The following is a 13651-nucleotide window of genomic DNA, read 5'->3' as shown; positions in this document are numbered from 1 at the left end:
TATTTAGCCCGGCTGCCCCCACCCTGAGCGCAGCAGTCACCCAGTCTGACCCAGCCAGAGATTCCTTTGTTCTTTTCACAGCAGAGTGGGGGTTCTCAACCCTACAGGCAGGGGGGCTCTTTGATGATCTCCTGGGTCTTGGTACACTCTCTCTCCTTGCCTAAGGGAAGGACAGTACAGTGCTGAGAAATCAGATCCCTGGTTCTTCTTTTTCCACCACAAAGCCGATTTAAGAGCAAAAGAGTCCTGGGCCCCTGCAAGTCTTCAGGATTGGAAGATAAATGTTTAAGGAGAAAAGAAGAGCGTGGCTGGGAGGAAGTTCAGTGGTAAGACAGATTGCTATGCGGCATGAGGACTCATTTCCGGCCTCTAGCACACACATAAAGCCCAAGCAGTTGCCCATGCCTACAGCTGCAGTGCTGTGGTGGGGGCAGAGACAGTGGATCTGAGCTCAAGCCAAACGGCTTAGGGTTGCTGGTGAGGTTTTCCTCAGTGAGAGGCCCACAGAAAAACAACGGAAAAAGTAATAGTCAAGACGCCTAGATGGCCTGTCTGGGTCTGCACACATAGCTGCACACCCACATGCAGGCACCACCACACACAGCACACATGCACAGCGCGCTGTACACACCCCCTGCGCAGGCTGCTGCTGGCCTCAAATGGACACTCACAAGTGTGTTACTCACTTTAACATTTTGCTTACCAATCAAAGCTACAGCATGAGCACCTTCCATGGCGCCTAACATGCTGAGTCAGCAAAGGCACTTCTGGTAGGGAGACTCCATGACATTACGGCTATAATAGAAACCATGATCTCCCTCGTTGGGTCCTCAAAGCCCACCTCTGAGTTCACCCTTGGCTGCAAACACCCACTCCTTCTTGAGAAACCTGTGTGGGGAGGTAGGGAGGAGTGTATATTTCCTCTCCAAAGCAATATCCTATAGCCCTTGGACTGTGAAGAAGCTGCCTTTCTCCTTATTTCCAGTTGATGATACATAGAGGTCCTTGTTTAAGAAGGTGGTTTTCCCAGGGCGAGGTCATCCATTGCACTCGGATATGCTGACCTGTGATTTCCCAAATGCGAAACCGACTGCTGCATAATTGTAGGCAGTGGGGAGCAGCGTTCGCGACACTCCCCCTTTAAAAAGAAAAAAAAAAAAAGGAATGTCAGTTTGGAAGACAAAGAGAAGAAATCCACCCACATCTCAAATTAATATTTTGTTTGTTTTTGTTTTTTTTCAAAGCAAGGGTTTTCTCTGTAAACCTGCTGTCCTGGAACTCTCTGTAGACCAGGCTGGCCTCAAACACACGGGAAATCCACCCGGCTATGCCCTCCTGAATGTTGGGAATTAAAGGTGTGCACCAGCATCCTCAGGCTAAAACTAACATTTTTAATGAGGACTGTGTTTATGTCCAAGGACACAGGATCTTACTGATTCTGTAGTGGCACCCTCCTGCAGCTCCCTGAGCCCTTCCTAGCTCTTCATAAGGTGCATTCCCCAGGAACTTTGTCTAACGTTGTGGCTTGGGCAGCAAGTTCTCCTCAAAATATGTTCTCTTCTTTTTATAGACTTTATCTAAATTATCCCTGGGCATCCAGCGAGCTAGTTAAAGACAGGGGCTAACTTCATAGGAGAAACGCTCACATCAATCTCAGCACCCCCCAGAGACAGGCGGCCATTGAGCTCTGCCCTCACCATCTGCACATCACTGATAACTTCTTCAGGGAAGCTGTGTTTTGTAAAGCAGAGTCTATGGGGTGGGGGCTTATGCTGGGGGTGGGCAGATGAAGTGCTCGGCGTTCAAAAAGCTTCTTCACACCCCTGCCTGCAGGAACCACTCATTCCCAGTGTCCCATGCAGCACAGAACGCAGGTGGACCTGTTGAGTGAGTTCGGCAGGTTCGGTGCTAAGTGTGTGACTATGTGACCTATGACTGAGTGGACACACACAGTGAATGGTAGTTGTGAGGCCACTTACCACCGAAACCAGAACTTCTTCCAAGAGTGAAGACAACAGAGTTCTGAAACGAAATGACTAAGGAGCCCAGCATGGCTTTGCTTCTGCAGTTCTGCATGGGTCAGTGACTAATGAAGTGATAGTATAGAAGGGATGAGAAAGAAGGCCACCCAGTTTCTGTGAAAGCCAGTCCTCCCTGACTCAGCAGGAGTAAAGCCTGTGTACACTGAGGTAATATGGTTTTTTTTTGAAGATTTATTTTATTTTTCAGGTGTGTGTGTGTGTGTGTGTGTGTGTGTGTGTGTGTGTGTGTGTGTGTGTACATACAAGCCTGAGGAAGCCGAAAGAGGGTGAGGGATCCTCTGAAGTTGGAATTCCTAGCATTTGTGAGCCACCAGATATGGGTGCTTAGAACCAAATTCCAGTCTCCTGCAAGAGCATTCTTAACCACTAAGCCATCTCTCCAGCCCTAGAAATGCTATTTTAATTAAGGTAGAAACCTAGTATAGTGTCTCTTGCCTATCAGCCCAGAACTTGAGAGGTAGGAGCAAGAAGACTGGCTACGAAGCAAGTTTGAGGCCAGTTTGGACTACATGGGACCTTGTCCCTAAAAGAGTTTGAGTTGTGTGAGGTATATTTGCATTGTTCCACTAAAAAAGCAAGATATAAATGCATTGTCCTGTTTCCCTGTTTGGGGGTAAATGTTGAATGTTAATCCTTTGCTTGTATTTAACACTTTTGTTGTAGCTGGGGTCTGGCACAGTGGTTAAGAGGACTTGCTGCGGGGGGTTGGGGATTTAGCTCAGTGGTAGAGCACTTGCCTAGCAAGCGCAAGGCCCTGGGTTCGGTCCCCAGCTCCGAAAAAAAGAAGAAAGAAAAAAGAAAAAAGAAGAAAAAAAGAGGACTTGCTGCTTTTGCACTGGGCCCAAGTGCAGTTCCCAGAAAACACATTGGAATCTTACAGCGACCAGTTACTCCAGTTCCAGGGGTCCCATGCTCTCTTCTGGTTTCCTCAGGTTCCTGCACAGGTTACGTACACAAAGAACAGACATAGCCACAAATAAAAGTAATAATAAATATTTCTTAGAAATTGGTATCGTACTCTATAAAAGTCAACTAGCTAAAGTCATCAGTGTATTTATTTGTCTTTACTGAGAATGACATTAAATAGCGAAAACCCAGTGAGAGAGAGGCCGTTTTTTAAAGCTTTCTGCCTTCACACCTTTAATGAGGAAGTAAAAGGTGCTTTGCAACTCTGTTTCACACTGAGCGGCCCAGGCTCTAAGAGGAGCCTTGACAGCAGCTCTGTTTCCTCAGCCTTGTTTGCAGCTCTGTGCAGCCAGCGGGCAGCTGAACTCAAGAGGAGATCGTTGACAGGACAGTCTCACCTTGTACAGCATAAGGACCTGAGTTCCACACCCAGAAGCCACACGAGAAAGCCAGGTGTGGGGTGCACACTTACAACCCCAGTGCTGGAGAAGCAGAGACTGGCAGATTGCTAGGGCGCAGGGCCTAGCCAGCCTAGCCTACCCAGGCAAGCTCCAGGCCACGGTGAGGGTCTGTGTGAAAAGAAAAATGTGGTGAACGACACCTGAGAAGTGATAGCCAAGAATGTCCTCTGGCCTCTATTTAGACATGCACATCCTCGCATCTACACAAACACACACATCCTCACATTTACATACACATCCTCACATTTACACACATCCTCACACCTACACATACATCCTCACACTTACACACATCCTCACACTTACACAAATCTCACATTTACACACACACATCCTCACACCTTCACACACATCCTCACATTTACACACATCCTCACACTTACACACATCTTCACACTTACACACACAAACACATCCTCACATTTACATACACATTCTCACATTTACACACATCCTCACACCTACACATACATCCTCACACTTACACAAATCTCACACCTACACACACACATTCTCACACCCACACACATCCTCACATTTACACACATCCTCACACTTACACACACATCCTCACACCTACACGCACATCCTCAAACCTACACACACATCCTCACATCTACACACACATCCTCACACCTACACACACATCCTCACACCTACACACACATCCTCACATCTACACACACATCCTCACACCTACACACACATCCTCACACCTACACACACATCCTCACACCTACACACATATCCTCACATTTACACATACATGCCCACACTTACACATACATTCTTACACCTATGCACACACCCTTACACCTACAATACATCCTCACACCTACACACACATCCTCACACTTACACATAAATCCTCACACTTACACATACATCCTCACACTTACACATACACACACATCCTTACACCTACACACACATCCTCACACTTACACACACATCCTCACACTTACACATACATCCTCACACTTACACATACACACATACATCCTCACACCCACACACACACATCAGCTCTGTGGTAATATCAAGAATTCCCCCCAGAGAGATGAGGTTCTCTGGTCCTTCCCGCCTGCCGTGTGGATGTGGTCACCGGTTACTGAGAACTTCCTCCTGGGACTCATGAAGCTCTGGAAGGAGCTAGGATCTCTGGTGAATACTTTCACACTAGGCCCCGGCTAGATCCCAAGACTTATGCTGTGTAGATGGATCTCAGTAATGGTTTATCCAATAGTGTAATTGCCTTTATTGCTAATCAATCAGTGCCTAGATTAGTGCCTACTAATGTCTGTTTATTGGGCGGTTTTTAAAGCAATCGTGCAAGACTACGTTTTCTTCATATCTCCCTTTGGATCCTTATACCATCTACAGTCCCCAGCAAGGCGACTGTTGCTTCAGGTCCCTTCCTCACATTGCTTCCCCTGCCTGGCTGCCAGCATGTGCCTGAGGTGCTGGCTAAGTCAGTTGTGTTTCTACTGCACAGCTGGAACCCAGTCTAAGCTCTGACTCCTCCAGCATGGTGAATTTTTAAACCATCTTGATAAACTAAAGATTGATGCTTTCAGTTAACTTGCAGCCCTAAAAAGAAACTCCATGCTCCTGGACGGATCTCAGCAGGGAAGCCTGAAGAAGCCTTAAGAAGGCAGTTCTCTGCCAAGACCTCACTGTTTCCTCGCGATTAAACCATCAGACTTCAGAAAACTTAGGGCCTGTCTGATTCTCCACACTTGTAGCAAATGTGTGAGATTGGAGAGCTAAAGTCAGCGTGAGTTCATACGGCAGGTATCGCATAGCTCGTCTGTCATCTGCCCCCGGATGGGCCCTCGCTGACGCTCCGTTCTCCCTTTCCAGCCTGTGTGACTTCCCAGTGTAGACCCAAGATGAAAGTGGCAGGCACTGAAGTGCCACTACACAGCCTATAGTCTAGAGTGTGAGTCCAACCCAGACTGAATTTTCCTGAGGGCTGAGGCTGTCTTTGTGTTTCCTTTTTATAGCTCGCAGTCATGTGAGAAGTGCTCACTAAACGGCTTCTTAGTCAAGAAAAGAAGGTTAAAGGAACAGCATATAGGGGGGCTGGGGACACAGGCCAGGTGATGGCGTGCTTGCCTTGCCAGGGACCTGAGTTTAATCCCTGAAACCCCTGTCTCCTGACCCTACATGGGGTAGTGATATCAACCCCTTCCCCCGAAGCTCAGAGAATATCCCAGAAGAGAGGACAGAAAGACTGCCCAAGCCACAGCCTGAGGGAGAATTGTGTGGAATACTGTCTTCTGGATACAACATGGCCATTACAGCCGTGAACTCACTGCCCCTGTGGTTACCTGCACAAGATTAAGCCAACACCACCAGTCAGCATCCAACACGCAGCGCTAAGAGGACTCAATGAGTTAATAAAGGGAAGGAGAAGACATGAAGCAGGGAGGGGTGGGGCGTGCTGGGCATGTGCCCGGTGGGCAGGAGGGGAGAGCTGGAGGTGAATATGACCAAGATATATGTTTACATATATCAGATTGTCAGGGGAAGAGTGAAAACTATCCTTCTTCTTTAAGCAATGGAGGCTGGAGGTATGGTGCTGCAATTGAGAATACCGCTGCTCTTCAAGAGGACCACGGTTTGATTCCCAGCACCCACATGACTGCCCACACGATGCACAGATACATGCAGACAAAGCATAAAAATAAATCAATAAACTTAATTAAGAAAACAAAAGTGAGAAGGCTAAATCTGGGGCAAGCCAATGGTTCAGTGAGCGAAGGCATTCACCACCAAACTTCAGCAAACTGGGCTCACATAAAGGTGGATGGCCGAGCCAGCTCAGTCAGCCAACGGGTTCTCCAGTGGCAGAGCCAGGATTGAAAAGAGACAATAAGACAACACTGTAACATGACTCCCAGCCAGTTCTGAGGCCGAAAGACCAATTTATTTTTTCCCCAGTCTGCTTTTATACCCTTTTAATTGCATGCAAATAATAAGGACAGTTCTAGGCTAAGGGAACAAGCAAGACAATAAACACAAACCATCAAGGAGCAAGCAAAGCAATAAACAGAGTCCCATGGTCACCGTTTCAAGGGCTTATCAGGAAGACCAAGATACTTGAGCCTACTTCCTGTCCTAGCCCAAATCATACTCTTACCTGACGCCCACTTCTTTGTTCTAGCCTAAAATCAGATTCCTCTCTCAGCTTACTTCCTTGTCCTAGTCCAATGTCAAATTCCTGCCAAGCAGCCCCAAAAGCTCTCCACAGATGGAAGGAGAAAACCGACCCCCAGAAGTATTCTCATGTGATACACTCACACACATGAATATATGTAATACAGTGATGGCGATGATGATGGCGATGATGATGATGGCGATGATGATGGTGATGATGATGATGATGATGGGTGTGGAGTAGAGCCAGGCATTACTGAGATGCCCACCTTTAATCCTAGGATTTGGGAGGCAATGTTAGGATCTCTGTGAATTTGAGGCAAGCCTGGTTTATATAACAAGTTCCAAGACAGCAAGACATACAAAGGGAGACCTTGTCAAAATAATAATGATAATGATAATGATAATAATAATGATAATAATAATAATAATAATAATAATAATAATAATAATAATAATAGGCTCACATGCAATTCCAGTGCTAAGGAAGCAGAGACAGGCAGACCCTTGTGGCCCAATGGTTGGTCAACCCAGCCTACTTACCAAGTTCCAGACCAATGACAGACCCAGTCTCAAAAATGGAAAATAAAAGTGGGTGACACCTGGGAAATGGCACCCGATGTTGTCTTTTGGCCTCTACACCTGTCTCAGTTTAAGTTACTACTCCTGTGGTGAAACATCGTAACCAAAAGCAAGTTGGAGAGGAAGGGTTTATTCAGCTCTGCTTCCCTGTAGAGGTCCATTGTGTATATTCTGTGTATACTTCAATCACTGAAGAAGCCAGGACAGGAACTCAAACAGGACAGGTGAGCTGGAAACTTCTAGTTCTTTGGAAATTTAGCTATGTCAAATAATGTTTTGCTGGGGCACACTAGCGAAAGGATGTCTTGATATAGCAAAGACTTTAAAGATTGTTTTCCTGAAGCAGACACAGGGGAAAGGATGTTTAGATATAGCAGACACGTGAAAGGACCCAGAATGAAGAAGTAAAAATGTGACCCTACAGACAGTGGGGTCGAGCACTGAGCATTGGTTTGGTTTGCTCCACCTCATTATTCTTCCCTAAAGACACCCAGGTATTGGTTCGCCTTATATAGCATTGTTGAGCTCAACTTGTGAGAGAAACTTGCCCAAGAACTGCTCATGACGTTCCTGCAGCAGCTTGCTACTTCCACAGCCTTGCCTCAGGTGGGTTGGTGAGCCTGGTGGTTTCTTCAGGATTGAACTACAGCTTCCTGGTGTCTGCCTGCTGAAAGGACTGGACTGTAGCTGCCGGTTTGTGCCTGGTGTCTGCCTACCGAGAGGACTGCTCTGCAGATGCTGAGTTGTATTTGGTGTTTGCTATGGGACCGAACTGCTGCCCAAGGAGATTGAGCTCACCCCCAAAGAACTATTGCTGAACCGGTCTACTTCTCCCATATCCTAATAACGTTTCTCTTCCACTATGTCTGCTGGGTGGTGGGCTAGAGCAGACGTTGAACCCTTATTAAAAGTAAGTTGCAAAAACTGTATGCCTACAGGCCAGAACCCAGAGGCAGGAGCTGATGCAGAGGCCATGGAGGAATGCTGCTTACTGGCTTGTTCTTCATGCCTTTCTCAGCCTGCTTCTTATAGAACCCAGGACCATCAGCCCAAGGATGGCACTGCCCACAATGGGCTGGACCCTTCCCCATCAACCACTAAGAAAATACCCTACGGCCGATCTTATGGAGGCATAAGATCTCAATTGAGGCTTCCTCCTCTCAAATAACTCTACCTTGGGTCAAGTTAACACAAAACAACCCAGGACTACATGCATGCATCTTTACATAGGTAGATACACAAACACATGCACGCGCACGCACACACACACACACACACACACACACACACACACACACACAATCTTAGCTGATGCTCACAAAACCAATATAAATGACCAAACTTCTAAGAGTTTGTGAATTTTCAAACACTAAATAAGCAGATTTCCAAGGCCTCTGTCAGAAAGGTAATATGATCAGAAACAAAATCCGGCCACAGACTGGTAACTGGTACCCTACCCTGCTTCTTCAGAGCTCACTCTTTCTGTACAGAGGCAGAATGGGGGAGATATTTTAATTAATGCAAGCTTTGTAGATTTACTGAAAATGCAAATGGCTTTAGAGGAAGGGTTTGTCACAATTAATTCTCCAGGATACAGTTCCACACAGTGTCCTTTGTTTAGTGTTTGATTCGCTCTTGGTGAGGTCATGGGTCTACAGCAGCTGGGGGTGGGGACAGTGTACAAGAAGTTAAGAGCTTGAATTAAACCATGGGGCATTGGGAAGTACCATGGACACCTATTTGGATCCTCTTAGCATCACCATGCCCTTTCCTTGGTTAAAAACACCAATTCTCTTTTGTTTTGGTTTGGTTTCCTCTTAAGATTTACTTATTTTTATTTGATGCATATGAGTGTTTGTACTGTGTGTGTGCCTGGTGCCCACAGAGGCCAAAAGAGGGAATTTATCCCCTAGAATTGCAGTTACAGATGGCTGTAAGCCACTATGTGGGTTCTGGAAATCCAGCTGGGTCCTCTGAAGAGCAGCCAGTGATCTTACCTACCTAGCCGTTTCTCCAGGCCCCCAGGGGAGGCTTTTAACTGAAAATGACAGTGGTTAGCTGGTGCTGTGACTCATGCACACAGCCTCAGTGGTTGGTGAAAGGTCTCAGATGTGTGAGACTAAGACAGGTCGACTGCTGCAGAGTTATCTGTACAGTGGGTTCCGGGCTAGCCTGGGACGAATGGTGAGACTGAGTGAGGAGGGGGAGTGGGAGGAAGGGAGAAGGAGTGGAGGGGGGGAGGAAGGAGAAGGAGGTGGAAATAACAGAAAGTGCCAGCACCTCACCTGAGACCAGATGTGATGTTGTTTTGTCTTTTTGACTGGCTCACCTAGGAGACACAGCCCTGGGTGTGTCCATGACAGTATTGCCAGAGAGGAAGGAAGACCTTCCCTGATTGTGGTAGTCCATCTATGGGTGAATGAAAGGAAGACCACCCATCTCTCTCTCTCTCTCTCTCTCTCTCTCTCTCTCTCTCTCTCTCTCCTCCCTCTCCCTCCTTCCCTCCCCTCTCCCCCCTCCCCTCCCTTCTTTTCTCCTCAGGTGATAGACTGGGCCCTCAAACTTATGAACATAAGTAAATTCTTCCTCTCCCACGGCCTGTAAGTTTATTTTTGTTGTGTGTTTATCACAGCATTACTGTTAATTAAGGAAAATAATTAGTATACTAGCTCTGGCCAAAAGTCCTGCCGTGTGCTGGCTCCCCAGTTACCTAGTACTAGAGAGCTGACATTGTTGGTGCTCTGATTTCCGTGTCTGATGTCTGCTTCCTCTCCATTGCTACAGAGTCCGCCACACCAGGCCAACGGGAGTCCTCATAACTGGAAGAACTTAAGCATGAGGAGGACTTGATCACACACACACACACACACACACACGCACACACACACACGCACACACACACACCCCTTCTGGACCTCCAATGGCAATTGAACGGACTTGAATGGGGCCACGGTTCCACTCAGATTGTACAGCTGGTAAATGAACAATGCCCCAAGAAGCCACAGAACATCCAGGGGCGTTTCCATAGTGACCGTAACTACAGTCCACCTGGGCAAGATGCTTTAGGCTACAGCTGACGGAGCCCAAGGGGGAAAGGTGACCGGTGGGCATACCTGTTTGTATAAGCAAAGGGCCTCAGGAGGCGTGAGCCAGCCTCCCATACATCATCTGCTCCTTTTTAGAGCCCTGCTTCCCTCTGCATCCTGACCTCATTGTCTCAGACGAGGGGCTTTGGCTTTTTGTTGCTGTCGTTGTTGTTGTTGTTGTTGTTGTTGTTGTTCTGTTTTTTTCCACACAGCTACTATGGCTGCTGGTGGGAGGCCCTAGGCTCACACCCTTCCTGTTTGCTGTCAAGCCAAAAGGTGTTCTTCCCCACAGCTCCAAAGAAAGAACATGGCTGATCTGAAGGGGGTGAAATACTAGCCCTCTGGGCCAATCTAACTCGTCTGGGGGAAGGGAGTGCATAATTGGTCCAGCATGAGTTAGGTGCTCACTTCACAACAGGAGGAAAGGTCAGACAGAAGGGGAGCAGCTCCCACTTTGAGAGAATGGCTGTTCACAGGAAGCATTGCCCTAAACCACAGCCCTATTGTTTTGAAAAGTCCTGGGCCACCAGAGAGGACTCCCTAACAACACGCCCAAGTGAAATCACTTTGACTCGTATTTGTTGATCCTTTTTTCCATGGTTCTTGGACTTTGGGGTGAACAAGAACATCCTGGCTAGTTTCCCAAGCACCCCCTCCAGTCACTGATTCCTTATCCGACACACACCCAGGGATGGGGTGGGAGTCACGAATTTTACTGAGTGAGTTGTGTGTCTGATAATTCCTATGGTAGAGAGAATGACTGGAGAGCTTTGCTTGGACCTGTGTGACCGGGCAATCTAGGATCTGTGCTATTTAAGGAGCTGAGGAAGTGGCCTGGTAACCAAAGGAAGGTCACACAGCCAGGTCAGCCCTGTGGAGCAGGAGTGAGGTCCCTCACCATGTGATGGAGGGCTCAGCTTTACTCAGAGGCCAGCACAGGAGCAAAGGAGACACGCAAAGACCCTCGGCAGCCCAAGTGTTCTGATCCCCAGTAGGCAGGGCCTTCTCACAGCTATGTCTAGATGTGTCCATGCTTCTTTCCATGACTTGTCATTAAAACAGGAAAAAAAAAAAAAACAGGCTGAAGAGGAGAGGTAAGTTGTCCATGGAAGGCAGGCCAGCAAAACGGTTCAGATGGTAGAGATACTTGCCTATAGGCCTGATGACCCATACATACCCCAGCTCCCACAAAGTAGCAAGAGGGGTTGTACTCCCAGGGGTTGTGTTCTGACCTCCACATGTGGGTCATGGCAAATACACCTGCTCTCATACACACACACACACACACACACACACACACACACACACACACACAAGATAAATGAAGGCTTGGGAAATGGGTAAGCCACTTATTTTTCCTAGTTTTAATTGTGTCGTGGGTTATGTTTAGCTGTAAAATTAAGAAGTAGTTTAGCTAACAAGACCTAGAGTCCTTGTCCAAACCTGGGACTGTGAGTATAAAGGTATCAGCGTACCTCCATGCAGAGTTTCTGGAATATAATCAGTCTCCTTTCTCTGAGGAGCAGAGCCCACTGAGACGACCTCAAGAGGACTCCAGGTCCCCACCTCTCCTTGGCACACCTTTTCTCTTGTTGTGAATATTTTTAAAAGTTTTTTTCTACCAACTACTTATTCCAAATCTTTTTATTTATAATATCATGCCATTGAAACTGAAAAAATTGCAATTAATTTTAGAAGAGCAGCATCAAAAATTTAAATGCTACCTTCTACTATAAGCATTAGGAGAAGCTAGACATCCTCTCTCTACAAATAAAAGGTATTTAGGACCAGGAATTACTTCCTAAGAACTCCTAAAGTGTTCACCATGTAGATAAGCAAAGGTTTTCCTCTCAAAAGAAACTAGAAAGGAACCAGATTAGCAAAAAATATTCCTGAGAATTCACCAGGATACACTCAGACACTGAAAGAATTTGTACAAGTTTAAACACTACATAAGGGCATGAGGAAGTGTCCGCCAGTACTCTTTCTCTCTTTAGGAACATACAAAACTACATGTAGAAACGTGGGCTTTTATTTTAAAATCAGGGAAGAATATTTCCAAAGGAATGACTCTAATGAGTTTTTTGGAGTTCTTTGGTGGTGGTGGGGGTTGTTTGTTTGTTTGTTTATTTGTTTGTTTTGTTGTGTTTTTGGGTTTTTGGATTTTGGGGGATTTTTGCCTTTTTCATTGCTCATGTTTTCTATTATGAACAGGAGTTACTCAGTGACTGTGACACTCAGGAAGCATCGCCCTGTTCTAACCCTGTCACCTGTAAAGGGGGACGCAGTCCTGATTCCTGATTTGCAAGTTATGAAGATCATGGTATTATCGATCTCTAAGAGACTCGCTGTACCCGGTAAAGAACACACTTCCAGTGGATGTTAACAGATTTATTACTCTTGTAATCAGGTAGAAAAACTCTCAGGAACCTAGTTAAGGAGACCAACAAATACAGTAAATGTGTTCAGTGCCATCAGCGTGGCTCTAGGCACCTGCCTGGGAGCCCTGGTGATTGAGTTTTCCCACCTATACTCCAAAACGAAGATGCAGCCTCCTATTAAAAGGTGAGAAAGTACTGAGGCCTTCACTCAACGTGGGACAACGATACAACTGCAGTTTCTATTAGGAGAGCTCCTCCCCTTTTCCTCAGTTTCCCCACATTCTCCTTGTTCTCCCTACCTTCCTTTATACTGAAGAAAATGAGGGCTGCGTCTTTCACAATGAAGGTGTGGTACACTCCACTGGCTTAATCTACAGTTCTCCTAGATGGGCTAGAGTGGGCCGATTCCTGATGACTACCCAGAAACTGGGAGCCAACTGGAAGAGAAGCCTGATTTGTAGTGTTTGGTATAAATGTGCCACCACCGCTATTACAAAGCTGCCTGTGTAACACCAACTGGCACACGAAATCCCTAGAATTGAAATAGCCAGCTTTCCTGAGTTGCCCTACAGGCTACTTTATGTTTTGATGAGGAACAAAGGGCCTGAAGTCAAATGAGTGATTCTCCACCACAATGACCATTGCAGAATTATTCAGAAAGAGAGGAACAATCCCCAGTAACTTGTGTAAAAGTGGTTGTGTGTATGTATAAGGCCACCCTGTAATTATGTGCACACTTAAGAAAGGATGGCCTACTTATGTGCATGCTCAAGGCTGGCCTGAAGACTGTATGCATACAGAAGGGTGGCCTGTAGACTGTGTGCACACATAAGGCTGGCTTGTAGACTGTGTGCACACATAAGGCTGGCCTGTAGACTGTGTGCACACATAAGGCTGGCCTGTAGACTGTGTGCACACATAAGGCTGGCCTGTGTTCCGTGGAACGCAGCCTCTAGGGGATGGTTGCCCCAAGTACCAGAATGGACCAGCAGCACCAGCACATTCTGAAAGCCTGTTAGAAATGTGAAATC

The 13651-nt window shown here is 46.6% G+C and overlaps 1 pseudogene; it reads left to right on the top strand.

Annotated features, from left to right (window-relative positions):
- The first annotated feature begins 991 nt into the window (after positions 1-991).
- Positions 992-1139, top strand: LOC116897631 (annotated as a pseudogene).
- The last annotated feature ends 12512 nt before the right edge of the window (positions 1140-13651 follow it).

The sequence above is a fragment of the Rattus rattus genome, chromosome 3 (genome assembly GCF_011064425.1).
Source record: "Rattus rattus isolate New Zealand chromosome 3, Rrattus_CSIRO_v1, whole genome shotgun sequence".
Taxonomy (NCBI): Eukaryota; Metazoa; Chordata; class Mammalia; order Rodentia; family Muridae; genus Rattus; species Rattus rattus.
This window is presented reverse-complemented; position numbering and strand designations above follow the sequence as displayed.